The sequence below is a fragment of the Bufo gargarizans genome, chromosome 2, assembly GCF_014858855.1.
Source record: "Bufo gargarizans isolate SCDJY-AF-19 chromosome 2, ASM1485885v1, whole genome shotgun sequence".
NCBI lineage: Eukaryota > Metazoa > Chordata > Amphibia > Anura > Bufonidae > Bufo > Bufo gargarizans.
In genome coordinates, this window is record NC_058081.1 from 203,853,745 (window position 1) to 203,867,327 (window position 13,583).

Here is a 13,583-nt window from a genome sequence, read left to right on the forward strand (position 1 = left end):
ACTGATAATACAACCCCTGTGTACTGTTATCAGTGACTGACAGCTATCTCTGTATACACACTTGCTATCAATCACTGATAAAACCTTCCCAATGTACAGCTATTAGTGACTGACAGCTATCTCTGTATACACACTTACACAGAGAATGCTATCAGTCACTGATAACACAACCTCTGTGTACTGTTATCAGTGACTGACAGCTATCTCTGTATACACACTTGCTATCAATCACTGATAAAACCTTCCCAATGTACAGCTATTAGTGACTGACAGCTATCTCTGTATACACACTTACACAGAGAATGCTATCAGTCACTGATAACACAACCTCTGTGTACAGTTATCAGTGACTGACAGTTATCTATGTATACAGACTTACACAGAGATAACATCTCCCCTGTGTACAACTGAAGTCAGAAAAGTTTTATTGACTCTTTTCCTTCAAAATAAGATATCAATCTGCTCAGCTCCGCTTGTTCTATAACATGCCGCCTCCATTTTGTGGTGACGGGTCCAATTTATATTACAAAGTATGTCCACACTGTATCGTTGTACTTAAAGGGGCTGTGTTTTTACTTTTTACCTGCAGCTCTGTTCTGGCTCCGGGCAGGGTATCTTCAATACACTTCCATTCCCCACATGTAAACAGCATGTTTCTGCTGGTACATGTCACTGCTGAGGCCAGTCATAGTCTACAGCGCCGCACATGACTCAGTCTGTGCAGGGAGTTTGCATGCAGGGATTGGAAATGCAGTAAAGACAGTGCAGGACCCACTAAGCAAGAAACAAGTGTAGTAGAGTAAGTATTGTCCCCATCACAGGTCCCTCTGAATGGGTGTTCGAATAAAAAGAAATAATTGTGAACAACCCCTTTTAAAGTGTACCTGGATTTTCAGAATAAGAGGTTGTATGTGCTCATGAGGAATAACACTATATCTGACCATTGATGATTATGACTTGTATCTGGATTTTTTTGCTGTTTTCCTCTCTGCAGGCACTATCTCTAAAGCCTCATGCACACAACCATAGTTTTAGTCTGTGGCACATCCGCCTTTATTGCGATTGAACGTGGTCCCATTCATTTCTACTGGGCCTCAAAAATGCGGATAGCACACAGTTGTTATCCGTGTATTATCCCCATCTGTATGGCCGTTCTGCGAATGATAGAACATGTCCTTTTGTTGTCAGTTTTGCAGACAATAATAGTCATTTCTACTAATGGGTGTAAGAAAACTGAGGAATCCACACTGCCAGTATCAAATATATTGATTTATGGAAAATTACAGTAAGTTAAATGATAGGTACTCATTAATACTGGTTGTGAAAGCTTTTACTGTAGTTAAAGGATTTACCGGGACTTAGATGTTGATGACCTATCCATAGGTGGGGTGTTGGCCCCCCTCTGATATTGATGACCTATCCTGAGATTAGTATTAGAAAAACCCCATTAAGCTGGCCGTAGCCACTATACAGTGGATGGAGCTTTCTGCTTCCTCCTGGATCCATTGTGTTTCTGGCTCGGCAACTGCTGAACACAGCTGATCAGTGGGGTCCGAGGTGTTGGACCCCCTCCAGTCTGGTATTGATGACCTATTCTATGGATAGTTCATCAGTTTCTTAGTCTAGAAAGCCTCTTTAATTTTAAAGGCCCATTTGCGCAACCATTGAAGGCCCAAAAACTATTTTCTTTCTGAAATGAAAATACTGTTGTGTCTCAGTTAAAGTAAGCCTTGCATACAGCGCTTCATCAGCTTAAGTTAGAATTCAGATTTGAGCATAGTAGCCAAGACGTAGACTTACCCATGCCCAGGAGTAAAATAGGTCATGAGAATCTGATCAGTGGAGGTCCGACTCCTAGCTGGTTAACTGTTTGGAATGGGTGCGAATTCGCAAAACACTGTGGACGTGTGAATGGACCCTTATCGTCACATGACCTTGGCGCAGCTCAGTACCATTCAAGTGAATATCCGCAATACAGTGAACTATGCTGCTCTTGATAAGCTGTGAGGAGCCGGAGACTCTGAGACCTCTTCAGATCCCCACCGATCAGATATTTCTAACTTGGGGCTTGTTCAGTGTTTTGCAGGCCGTTTGTAGCGGTTCCGTTTTTTTGTTTCAGTAGTGTTTCCAGTTTCGTTCCGTTTTTTCCGTATGGCATATACAGTATACAGTAATTACATAGAAAAAATTGGGCTGTGCATAACATTTTCAATAGATGGTTCTGCAAAAACGGAACGGGTGCAGAAGACATACGGAGTACATTCCTTATCTGTTCCGTTTTTAGTTTTTTTTTTTTTTTTTTGCGGACCCATTGACTTAAATAGAGCCACGGAACGTGATTTACTGGCAATAATAGGACATGTTCTATCTTTGAACGGAAATACGGAAACGGAATGCATACTGAGTACATACTGTGTTTTTTTTTTTTTTTTTGCAGAACCATTGAAATGAATGGTTCCGTATACGGAACTAAAAAAAACGGCCTGTATACGGAACGCAAAAAAATAAATAAAATATTAGAGGATAGATCACATCAGTCTGCTACTCAAAAACCCCTATAAATAAATGATTCATAACTTGTACCAGTAAGAATTAATTTTTTTAACCAGTAACCTTCTTGCAGAGTAAAATGTATCTATCATAATCATACTAACATGATTTCCCAAAAACATACAAAAGAGTTGGGTGACATAAGTCATGTCGGGAGCGTTGTTCTGGATTAGACTTCTGATGAGGCAGTTCCCTTCTCTTATAGATGTACGAAATAAAGGCGTTTTGCTCATGCTTCTTTATGTGCACACGGTGCTGATGTCATCATGTCGGACAAGATGGACATGGACGTGTCATATGTAAGCACTCTGCTATATATAGCTAATAAATGGTTGGGGACACCAGATTTCTAGTGCCCTGTGTACTGGTCACGCATAGTTGCGGGCTGTTACAGGGCTTCAGTTTTACTCTTCTATTACTGGTTTCCTGTCGGCATGCTGGTGTGAGCGCCACTGCTGAGCAGGACAGAATGCAGGGTGGGGGATGTACAGGAACTTCTGGGGGGCCCAATCCCTCTTCCTGTATAGCGTTTGCTGCTTACGGTGATTGTCGGCTTCAGCCGCAGACACTTGTCCGCTCCGCATGTGACACTACAACACGCGCAGGAAGCTTGTATGAAGGGAGCTGTGCTGCTACCCACTCTTTTATCCTGGCAACAGAAGCAAAAGGCACATTGCCAGATATGTGAATAATGCTGCAAGAACAGATTTTTTTTTTTTTAAGCTGTTAAAAATTATAATTTTTTTCCGTTATGTGCTGTGTTCATTAAAATGCTAGATGGCTCATGATAAATTTGTGTAATGACTGTTGAAATGTGCACGTAATCCCCATTGTGTGCAGTTACCATTAAAGGGCATGTCTCCCTTAAGCAAATGGCATTCATCATGTAGAGACAGTTAATACAAGGCCCCTTTCACATATGTGTTTTACTTTTTCGGTATTGAGATCCGGCAGAGGATCTCTATACCATAGAAAATAACGCTTCCATTTTGTCCCCATTCATTGTCAATGGGGACAAAACTGAACAGAACGGAATGCACCAAAATGCTTTCCCTTTCGTTTGGTTGCGTTCCCATACTGGACAGAGAACCGCTGTGAGCAGTGGTTTTCTGTCCGGCATCTGACGGATCCAGCATGACCATGCAAGTCAATGGTGCCAGATCCGTTTTCTCAAAAACAATAGAAAATGTATCCGTCCCCCATTGACTTACAGTGGTTTATATGCCTGATCCGTCATTGCTATTTTAAAGATAATACAACCGGATCCATTCATAACGGTTTCTGACGGTTGTATTATCACAAACTGAAGCGTTTTTCTTGCTGATCCCTGCCGGATTAGGCAAAAACGCAAGTGTGAAACTAGCCTAATGTATTGTGATTGTCCATATTGCCTCCTTTTGTTGGCTTGATTTATTTTTCCATCACATTATACACTGCTCGTTTCCATGCGAGAATCTGTTATAACAGGAGCTGAAGAACGCCGGGGTCTTTTTCAGAGAACAAATGAGATAAATTGCATCTGTTATGTCCGACTCCCGACACCTCCGCTGAATGGCTGTTTGAAGAGAAGGCAGTGCTCATACTCACCGATCTGATTTTGATGACCTATCCTGAGGATAGGTCATCAATATTTAAAAAGCGGATAACCCCTTTATTTGACAGCAGTCTGCCATAAAGGTCCATCTTTGGAAGGGGGAGGTTTCAAAGTCTGCCACTGGGGTGTGTCCCTGACTTTGCAGGGACACACCCCAGACTGATAACACCCACATGGACTTTTATGGCCGACTGCTAGAAATTCCTTCATAGCTTCTAGCAAGGATAATAGGGGAATGGCACAACATAGTTGTATAAGAGTACGCTACAGAATTATTACATGGGGAATGCAAATACAGCATGTCAGCAGATGTGACAGGTGCTCTAATGATTGCTCCAACACACTGAAAGCAGCATTTGGGGACAGAAGTGCCTTCATTTCCTTCGAATCGCTTCCATTTTTGGGTGGCTAAACATTGGGCTTAGTAATCCTGGTCTCACCTCCAGATCAGTGGAGGTGGGCTTCTTCTGCATAGAGTAGCCAGATTTAGGATCATTAGAAGTAGCAAAAGGGAAATGGCCAGGGCTGTGAAATTAAAAAGTCAAAGTTCTGACTCCTCCTCTGTTTTATCACACAGAAATGGCCAGTAATTAGTAATAACACATTTAGGTTACTTTCACACTTGCATCTTTGCCTGATCCAGCAGGGATCAGCAAAAACCTTTGTTTTTGGCAATACAACTGGCTGCATATGTTATGAACAGATCCGCTTGTGTTATCTTTAAAATAGCCAAGACTGCATAAACGCCATTGAAAGTCAATAGGTGCCGGATCCGTTTTCTATTATGTCAGACAAAACGGATCCAGCACCATTGACTTGCATTGTGGGTCATGCTCCGTCTTGCTCCACTTCCCATGCCGGACAGAAAACCGCTGCATACTGTGGTTTGCTCTCCAGTTTGGGAGCGCACCCAAACGGAAATGACTGAGTTTTGGAGCATTCTGTTCAGTTCAGTTTTGTCCCCATTGACAATGGATGTGGACAAAACTGAATCGTTTTTCTCCGGTATTGAGACCCTCTGCCGGTCTCAATACCGGAAAAGTTAAATAGAAGTGTGAAAGTAGCCTAACTGTAGTAAAATTGAACATCGGCTCTTTCTTAGTATCATGTAGGTAATCAGGCGACGTAGATAGAACTTAAAGGGTCATCTGTCATGAGAAATAACGTTATGTAGCTGACTGACATGAGCGATGTGCTAATGTCAGCAGTACATAACAGTATGCTTTATACCTCCCTGCCGCCGTTCTCTTAAAATATGCTAATTAGCCTCTAGGTGCTTAGGGCGTTGCTTCAGCACCTAGAGGCTCGGTCTAAGCACCCTTTGGCACGCCCAGGTCCAGTTGATTGACTTTCGAGTTCTCCTCAGTGTCCCCTGAATCCCACGCCTGCGCCGTCCTATTTAGTATTCGGCGCAAAGATATCACTTCTTGCCTTTTTTTTTATTTATTTATTTTTGGTTTTAGCTTCCAAAACTGCATCCAGAAACCTGATTGTGCGTGTACCAGTTTGATAAATGGTGTACATTTGGATGTAACGGGATCATTCTGAATATGACATACATCCCAGTGTCATTGAATGTAGTGCTATCTGGATACTGCTTTTTCCTCCCTCTGTTGCACCTGTTTCCAGCTCTGTCTGCAGTACAGATTGCCCAGTGCTTTCCTTTTTACAGATGGTTGAAGTGTGTATAGCGGCTGATTCCCCTAATAGCAGGCCTCAGAGTTGGTGTGTGTGATGAATCATGGAGTTTAATCTGTTTCAGGATGAGATAATGAGATCCAGAATAACAGGCTCTGCCTAATGACAGCCACATCTTCCTTGCCGGTAACAGCTCTGACAACTGCTGTCTGCGTGGAACAGGATTCTACATGGTTTCCTCCTGGCCTGCCTGGTTAGGTTTTCTAGGATACAAGTCCACTTCTCGCTGGGATTTTAACTCCTAAAAGACATGCCATTTCTTATACTCTGACATTTTACCGGTTGCCACAGTGCTGAGCAAACATTTGACCTGCATTCAATATTGACTATCAAAATTGCAGACATTCAGCAAAATGATATTAAGTTAATCCTGCATTTGAATATTACCAAACATTCTTAAGTCTGGCACTTATGTGTAGCAGGACTAGTGTGAATACAGCTTTGATACATTAAATACGTTTCAGCCAATATTATCGAAAAATTATGTTGTCAGTTGTCGCAACTTGATTCACCTGATCTCTCTCCCTCCCCCACCTGACATCATCTGTTGATGGAGATTTGGGAGCTCCATAACAAATATATCAGATTGTTACAGATTTTTCTTTAAAAAAAAAAAAAAAAAAAAAAAGTTAATTTAGCCGACAGAAGTGTACTGTGTATGAAGGCTTTAAAAAGGTTGTCCGGGAATACAGGATTTCTAGCGGGTGCCTGCTCCCTCTACTGAAAAGTTCATACTTACCTGCTCCTATGCACTGGCTCCTGCTTCTCCTGAGTTTTTCTTCCTCCCCGACATAGGAATGGTCACCTGATCCTCTTCAGCCAACCGCTGGCTTTAGTGGGGATGCGTGCACAAGAGTCACGTCACTGCTGAAGCCAGTGGTTGGCTGAAGGGGATCAGGTGACTATGCTGGGGAGGAAGAGGTGAGCTAGCTCAGAGGACCGGAGCTGCAGGGGGTAGAGGAGGCAGGCTGCTGGAACCTGCTAGATATCACATATTCCCCAACAACCCAGTTAAAGTGGTTGTCTGACATAACTGCAAAATGAAACACTCAAGGCACAGTGTGTCTACTAACGAAAAAAATAAAACATTGCTCACTTTTTGAGAAGCCTGCAGTTCCAGACCCCTGTGCCATCTGTTTCGGATCCCCGAACTGGCCCGAGTGTTCACATGTGTAAGAGCGGCATGTCACTGGACAACCCTTTAACGCACACCCCTTCCAAGAGGCTGTCACTGACAGACTGGATACGGAAAGCCTATATATTAGATGGCTTCACCACATCCTGAGTCTAGCCTTTTGGCCCCATTTCTTTACATCACTGGTTTGTGAGAATAAAATGGAAAGCCTGTGTAATACTGCTGTCATTCTGCATTGGTCCTACAGGCAGAAGACATGCTGCCTACATCTTGATGTCTGTGTAGTGATTGTATCTTCTGGTGTCTGACATGTGGAATCTACAAAAGCAGTAGTGGTTTTTACCACCTGTTAATTCTGAAGAAAAGACAGGAAGACCTGCATCTCTGCGGCATCGCCAGCGCGCGCACCATGTGCTTTGTACTAAGGGCTGGTTACTGTTTACTTCCGGATTTAGATGGCAGTGACGATGAAGGTGCTCCTTGTTAGATAATGGGATACGTTCCCACTATCAGATTGCCAACAGTGAGGCTTACCATCTGCCAGTCGCTCCTCCTGTGTACCGTATAGCAGAGGTCAATCTGACTACATGCTATTTTCAGTGACGCTGATGTATAGGAATGGTCATTGTGGCTGACACGCAGCATGCAGGTCTTGAGTGCTTAAAGAATAATCCAAGCGCTTTTGGTTTATATGTGATGAGTTCTGAACCGGGTCCCACCACTTGGCTGCAGTGAATGTACAGGTGGCTGTGCATGCGCTGCTCTCTCCATTTACTTCTCTAGGAGGTCTGAAAAATAGCCAAGAGGCCATACACGTCAGTTGTTTGAATTCCCTTACGAATGAATGGAGAGAGGCTTGCATGCACGACCACCTCTATTCATTGCAGCATCGAGACAGGTGCGGGTCTTAGGCTACTTTCACACTAGCGTTCGGGGATCCGAAGCGTTTGCATTATAGGTGCGGATCCGTCTGTGCAGATACCAGACGGATCCGCTCCGAACGCAAGTGTGAAAGTAGCCTTAGAGGGTGGATATGCCATAAATGTCAGGTTGGGAATACACCATTAACCACTTCAGCCCCGCTAGCTGAAACCCCCTTCATGACCAGAGCACTTTTTACACTTCGGCACTACACTACTTTCACCGTTTATCGCTCGGTCATGCAACTTACCACCCAAATGAATTTTACCTCCTTTTCTTCTCACTAATAGAGCTTTCATTTGGTGGTATTTTATTGCTGCTGACATTTTTTTACTTTTTTTGTTATTAATCGAAATGTAACTATTTTTTTGCAAAAAAAATAACATTTTTCACTTTCAGCTGTAAAATTTTGCAAATAAAACGACATCCATATATAAATTTTTCGCTAAATTTATAGTTCTACATTTCTTTGATAAAAAAAAATGTTTGGGCAAAAAAAAAAAATGGTTTGGGTAAAAGTTATAGCGTTTACAAACTATGGTACAAAAATGTGAATTTCCGCTTTTTGAAGAAGCTCTGACTTTCTGAGCACCTGTCATGATTCCTGAGGTTCTACAATGCCCAAACAGTAGAAAACCCCCACAAATGACCCCATTTCGGAAAATAGACACCCTAAGGTATTCGCTGATGGGCATAGTGAGTTCATAGAACTTTTTATTTTTTGTCACAAGTTAGCGGAAAATGATGATGATTTTTTATTTTTTTCTTACAAAGTCTCATATTCCACTAACTTGCGACAAAAAATAAAAAATTCTAGGAACTCGCCATGCCCCTCACGGAATACCTTGGGGTGTCTTCTTTCCAAAATGGGGTCACTTGTGGGGCAGTTATAGGCAATTTAGGGGCCCAAATGTGTGAGAAGAACTTTGCAATCAAAATGTGTAAAAAATGACCGGTGAAATCCGAAAGGTGCACTTTGGAATATGTGCCCCTTTGCCCACCTTGGCTGCAAAAAAGTGTGACACATCTGGTATCGCCGTACTCAGGAGAAGTTGGGGAATGTGTTTTGGGGTGTCATTTTACATATACCCATGCTGGGTGAGAGAAATATCTTGGCAAAAGACAACTTTTCCAATTTCTTTATACAAAGTTGGCATTTGACCAAGATATTTTTCTCACCCAGCATGGGTATATGTAAAATGACACCCCAAAACACATTCCCCAACTTCTCCTGAGTACGGCGATACCAGATGTGTGACACTTTTTTGCAGACAAGGTGGGCAAAGGGGCACATATTCCAAAGTGCACCTTTCGGATTTCGCAGTCCATTTTTTACACATTTTGATTGCAAAGTTCTTCTCACACATTTGGGCCCCTAAATTGCCAGGGCAGTATAACTACGCCACAAGTGACCCCATTTTGGAAAGAAGACACCCCAAGGTATTCCGTGAGGGGCATGGCGAGTTCCTAGAATTTTTTATTTTTTGTCGCAAGTTAGTGGAATATGAGACTTTGTAAGGAAAAAATAAAAATCATCATTTTCCGCTAACTTGTGACAAAAAATTAAAAATTCTAGGAACTCGCCGTGCCCCTCACGGAATACCTTGGGGTGTCTTCTTTCCAAAATGGGGTCAATTGTGGCGTAGTTATACTGCCCTGGCAATTTAGGGGCCCAAATGTGTGAGAAGTACCTTGCAATCAAAATCTGTAAAAAATGGCCTGTGAAATCCGAAAGGTGCACTTTGGAATATGTGCCCCTTTGCCCACCTTGGCTGCAAAAAAGTGTCACACATCTGGTATCGCCGTACTCAGGAGAAGTTGGGGAATGTGTTTTGGGGTGTCATTTTACATATACCCATGCTGGGTGAGAGAAATATCTTGGCAAAAGACAACTTTTACAATTTTTTTTATACAAAGTTGGCATTTGACCAAGATATTTTTCTCACCCAGCATGGGTATATGTAAAATGACACCCCAAAACACATTGCCCAACTTCTCCTGAGTACGGCGATACCAGATGTGTGACACTTTTTTGCAGCCTAGATGCGCAAAGCGGCCCAAATTCCTTTTAGGAGGGCATTTTTAGACATTTGGATCCCAGACTTCTTCTCACACTTTCGGGCCCCTAAAAAGCCAGGGCAGTATAAATACCCCACATGTGACCCCACTTTGGAAAGAAGACACCCCAAGGTATTCAATGAGGGGCCGGGCGAGTTCATAGAAATTTTTATTTTTTTTGCATAAGTTAGCGGAAATTGATTTTTTTTGTTTTTTTCTCACAAAGTCTCACTTTCCGCTAACTTAGGACAAAAATTTCAATCTTTCATGGACTCAATATGCCCCTCAGCGAATACCTTGGGGTGTCTTCTTTCCGAAATGGGGTCAGTTGTGGGGTGTTTATACTGCCCTGGCTTTTTAGGGGCCCTAAAGCGTGAGAAGAAGTCTGGAATATAAATGTCTAAAAAATTTTACGCATTTGGATTCCGTGAGGGGTATGGTGAGTTCATGTGAGATTTTATTTTTTGACACAAGTTAGTGGAATATGAGACTTAGTAAGAAAAAACAAAAACAAACAAAAAATTTCCGCTAACTTGGGCCAAAAAAAGTCTGAATGGAGCCTTACAGGGGGGGGGGGGGGGGTGATCACCCATATACACTCCCTGATCACCCCCCTGTCATTGATCACCCCCCTGGTAAGGCTCCATTCAGACGTCCGTATGATTTTTACGGATCCATGGATACATGGATCGGATCCGCAAAACACATGCGGACGTCTGAATGGAGCCTTACAGGGGGGTTATCAATGACAGGGGGTGATCAGGGTGATCACCCCCCTGTCACTGATCACCCCCCCTGTAAGGCTCCATTCAGACGTCCGTATGATTTTTACGGATCCATGGATACATGGATCGGATCCGCAAAACACATGCGGACGTCTGAATGGAGCCTTACAGGGGGGTGATCAATGACAGGGGGTGATCAGGGAGTGTATATGGGTGATCACCCGCCTGTCATTGATCACCCCCCTGTAAGGCTCCATTCAGACGTCCGCATGTGTTTTGCGGATCCGATCCATGTATCTGTGGATCCGTAAAAATCATACGGACGTCTGAACGGAGCATGACAGGGGGGTGATCAATGACAGGGGGGTGATCAGGGAGTTTATATGGGGCGATCAGGGGTTCATAAAGGGTTAATAAGTGACAGGGGGGGGGGGGGTGTAGTGTAGTGTTTGGTGCGACTTTACTGAGCTACCTGTGTCCTCTGGTGGTCGATCCTAACAAAAGGGACCACCAGAGGACCAGGTAGCAGGTAGGTATATTAGACGCTGTTATCAAAACAGCGTCTAATATACCTGTTAGGGGTTAAAAAAAATCAGATCTCCAGCCTGCCAGCGAGCGATCGCCGCTGGCAGGCTGGAGATCCACTCGCTTACCTTCCGTTCCTGTGAGTGCCTGTGTGCGCACGTTCACAGGAAATCCCGGCCCTCGCGAGATGACGCGTATATGCGTGACTCTGCGCAGGGGCGCCACCTCCGGACCGCACATCTGGGTTCATGATAGTGCAAACGGATCCGTTTTGACTTTACATTGAAAGTCAATGGGGGACGGATCCGTTTGAATATTGAGCCATACTGTGTCAACTTCAAACGGATCCGTCCCCATTGACTTACAATGTAAGTCTGGACGGATCCGTTTGCCTCCGCACGGCCAGGCGGACACCCGAACGCTGCAAGCAGCGTTCAGGTGTCCGCCTGCTGAGCGGAGGACAAACGGTGCCAGACTGATGCATTCTGAGCAGATCTGCATCCACTCAGAATGCATTAGGGCTGGACGGATCCGTTCGGGGACGCTTGTGAGAGCCTTCAAACGGAACTCACAAGCGGAGCCCCGAACGCAAGTGTGAAAGTAGCCTAAGAAGCTTGGGATTCTGGCTGCCTGCAGCCACCACTAGAGGGAGTGAAGGAGCTTGCTCCATTCATACATTGAGTGCAGAAAAAAACATAATTAGTGTTAGTGTAGATGGTTAAAATTGATTGGTAGTTTGCTTATCTTTAACGGCCACACGGTTTTGCAGGAACAGCAAGTCCATTAACAGTAAGCACGCAACTGCCACGTCTGGCCATACGCTTATCCAGTAGTGATTATAAAGAGTATCTCTCTCTGAAGGACCTGTACTGAATTGGGGTCCAGCTACATGACGTGACAGGAAAAGCCACAGCTACATGGCAACATGTCGCAGAAAAGTTGCATGACTTTGTTTTGTAATTATATTCAATGGTGCAACTTCAACGCGACAGTCGCAAAAAATCCATCCAAGTCAGATTTTTTTGAGACTGTTGATTATCATTACAAAAACAAGTTTCGTGACAAATGTCACTTACACAGACAAAGGATGGTACGCTGCCTGTCCCCCCCAAAAAAAGTCGCCACCCAAAAAAAAAAAGTCACCGCCTTTAGCTTTGTTTCGATAAGCTTCTGCAATGTCACAAGATTTATTTCCATCCAGTTTTGCATTCATTTTTCACCAAGATCTTGCATTGATGAGGGTAGAGTCTGACTGCTGCGCAAAGCCTTCTCCAGCACTTCCCAATGGGGTTAAAGGGGTTCTGCACTTTGTTTAAACTGATGATCTATCCTCTGGATAGATCATCAGCTTCTGATCTGCGGGGGTCCGACACCCGGGACCCCCGCCGATCAGCTGTTTGAGAAGGTAGCAGCGCTCCAGCAGTGCCGCGGCCTTCTCACTGTTTACCTCAGGCCGAGTGACGTCACGACTAGTATCACTGGCCTGGGCGTGGCTAAGCTCCGTTCCCTTGGTCCCTCGGACCCCCGCCGATCAGAAGCTGATGATCTATCCTGAGGATATATTATCAGTTTAAACAAAGTGCAGAACCCCTTTAAGGTCTGTACTCTGTGTGTGGTCTGTAAGGGTTCATTCACACATCCGTAGTGCATTGCTTGCGGATCCGCAATACACCCGGCCGGCACCCCCACAGAAATGCCTATTCTTGTCCGCAATTGCCATGGACCGGAAGATCAGGGGCGCGCTCCGCAAATTTGCATGTGGAGAGCACATAGTGTGCTCTCCGCATCCATTCCATCCCCATAGAAAATGAACGGGTCCGCACCTGTTCCGCAATTTGCAGAACGGATGCAGACCCATTATTATGGATGTGTGAATGGAGCCTAACTGGGAGTCCCAGCAGAGGAACATTTTGAGGGGAATTTATCATGAGTCAGTTTTCCTGGAATCTGTGTTCTTGTACTTTACCCCAAATTTGTCTTCTCCTTAAACCTTACATTTTTGTCTAGAAACGTTACTCCAGTATTCTACGCCAAGCCCTACTGGAGAAACTTTGGGACTTTTTTTTGCGACCTTTTGCGGTGCCTTCACATGCAACAGATTTTGCTGCAGAAAATTTCTGCAAGTGAAAATCGGCTCCATTTATGTGAATGGGGCTGTTTTTGTGGGAAGCCCTTGGATTTCTGCAGGCCCCATTCAGATGACTGGAACTGATTTTCACTTGCAGAAATTTTCTGCAGCAAAAGCTGTCGGTTGTGAAGACTGTAAAAAGTCCTTGTGATAAATGCGGAGAGAAAGTCATTAACATGGCTAACCATAGCCACTTCCACACCAACTTTTTGATTCTGGAGTAAGTGGTGTCAAATTTCACAAAGTCAC

The 13,583-nt window shown here is 44.0% G+C and overlaps 1 protein-coding gene across 6 annotated transcripts in view; it reads left to right on the forward strand.

Annotated features, from left to right (window-relative positions):
• The window catches only part of SBF1 (SET binding factor 1), a 119,752-nt gene that overhangs the window by 25,883 nt on the left and 80,286 nt on the right, over window positions 1–13,583 (forward strand). The gene's annotated exons all lie outside the window — the stretch shown is intronic.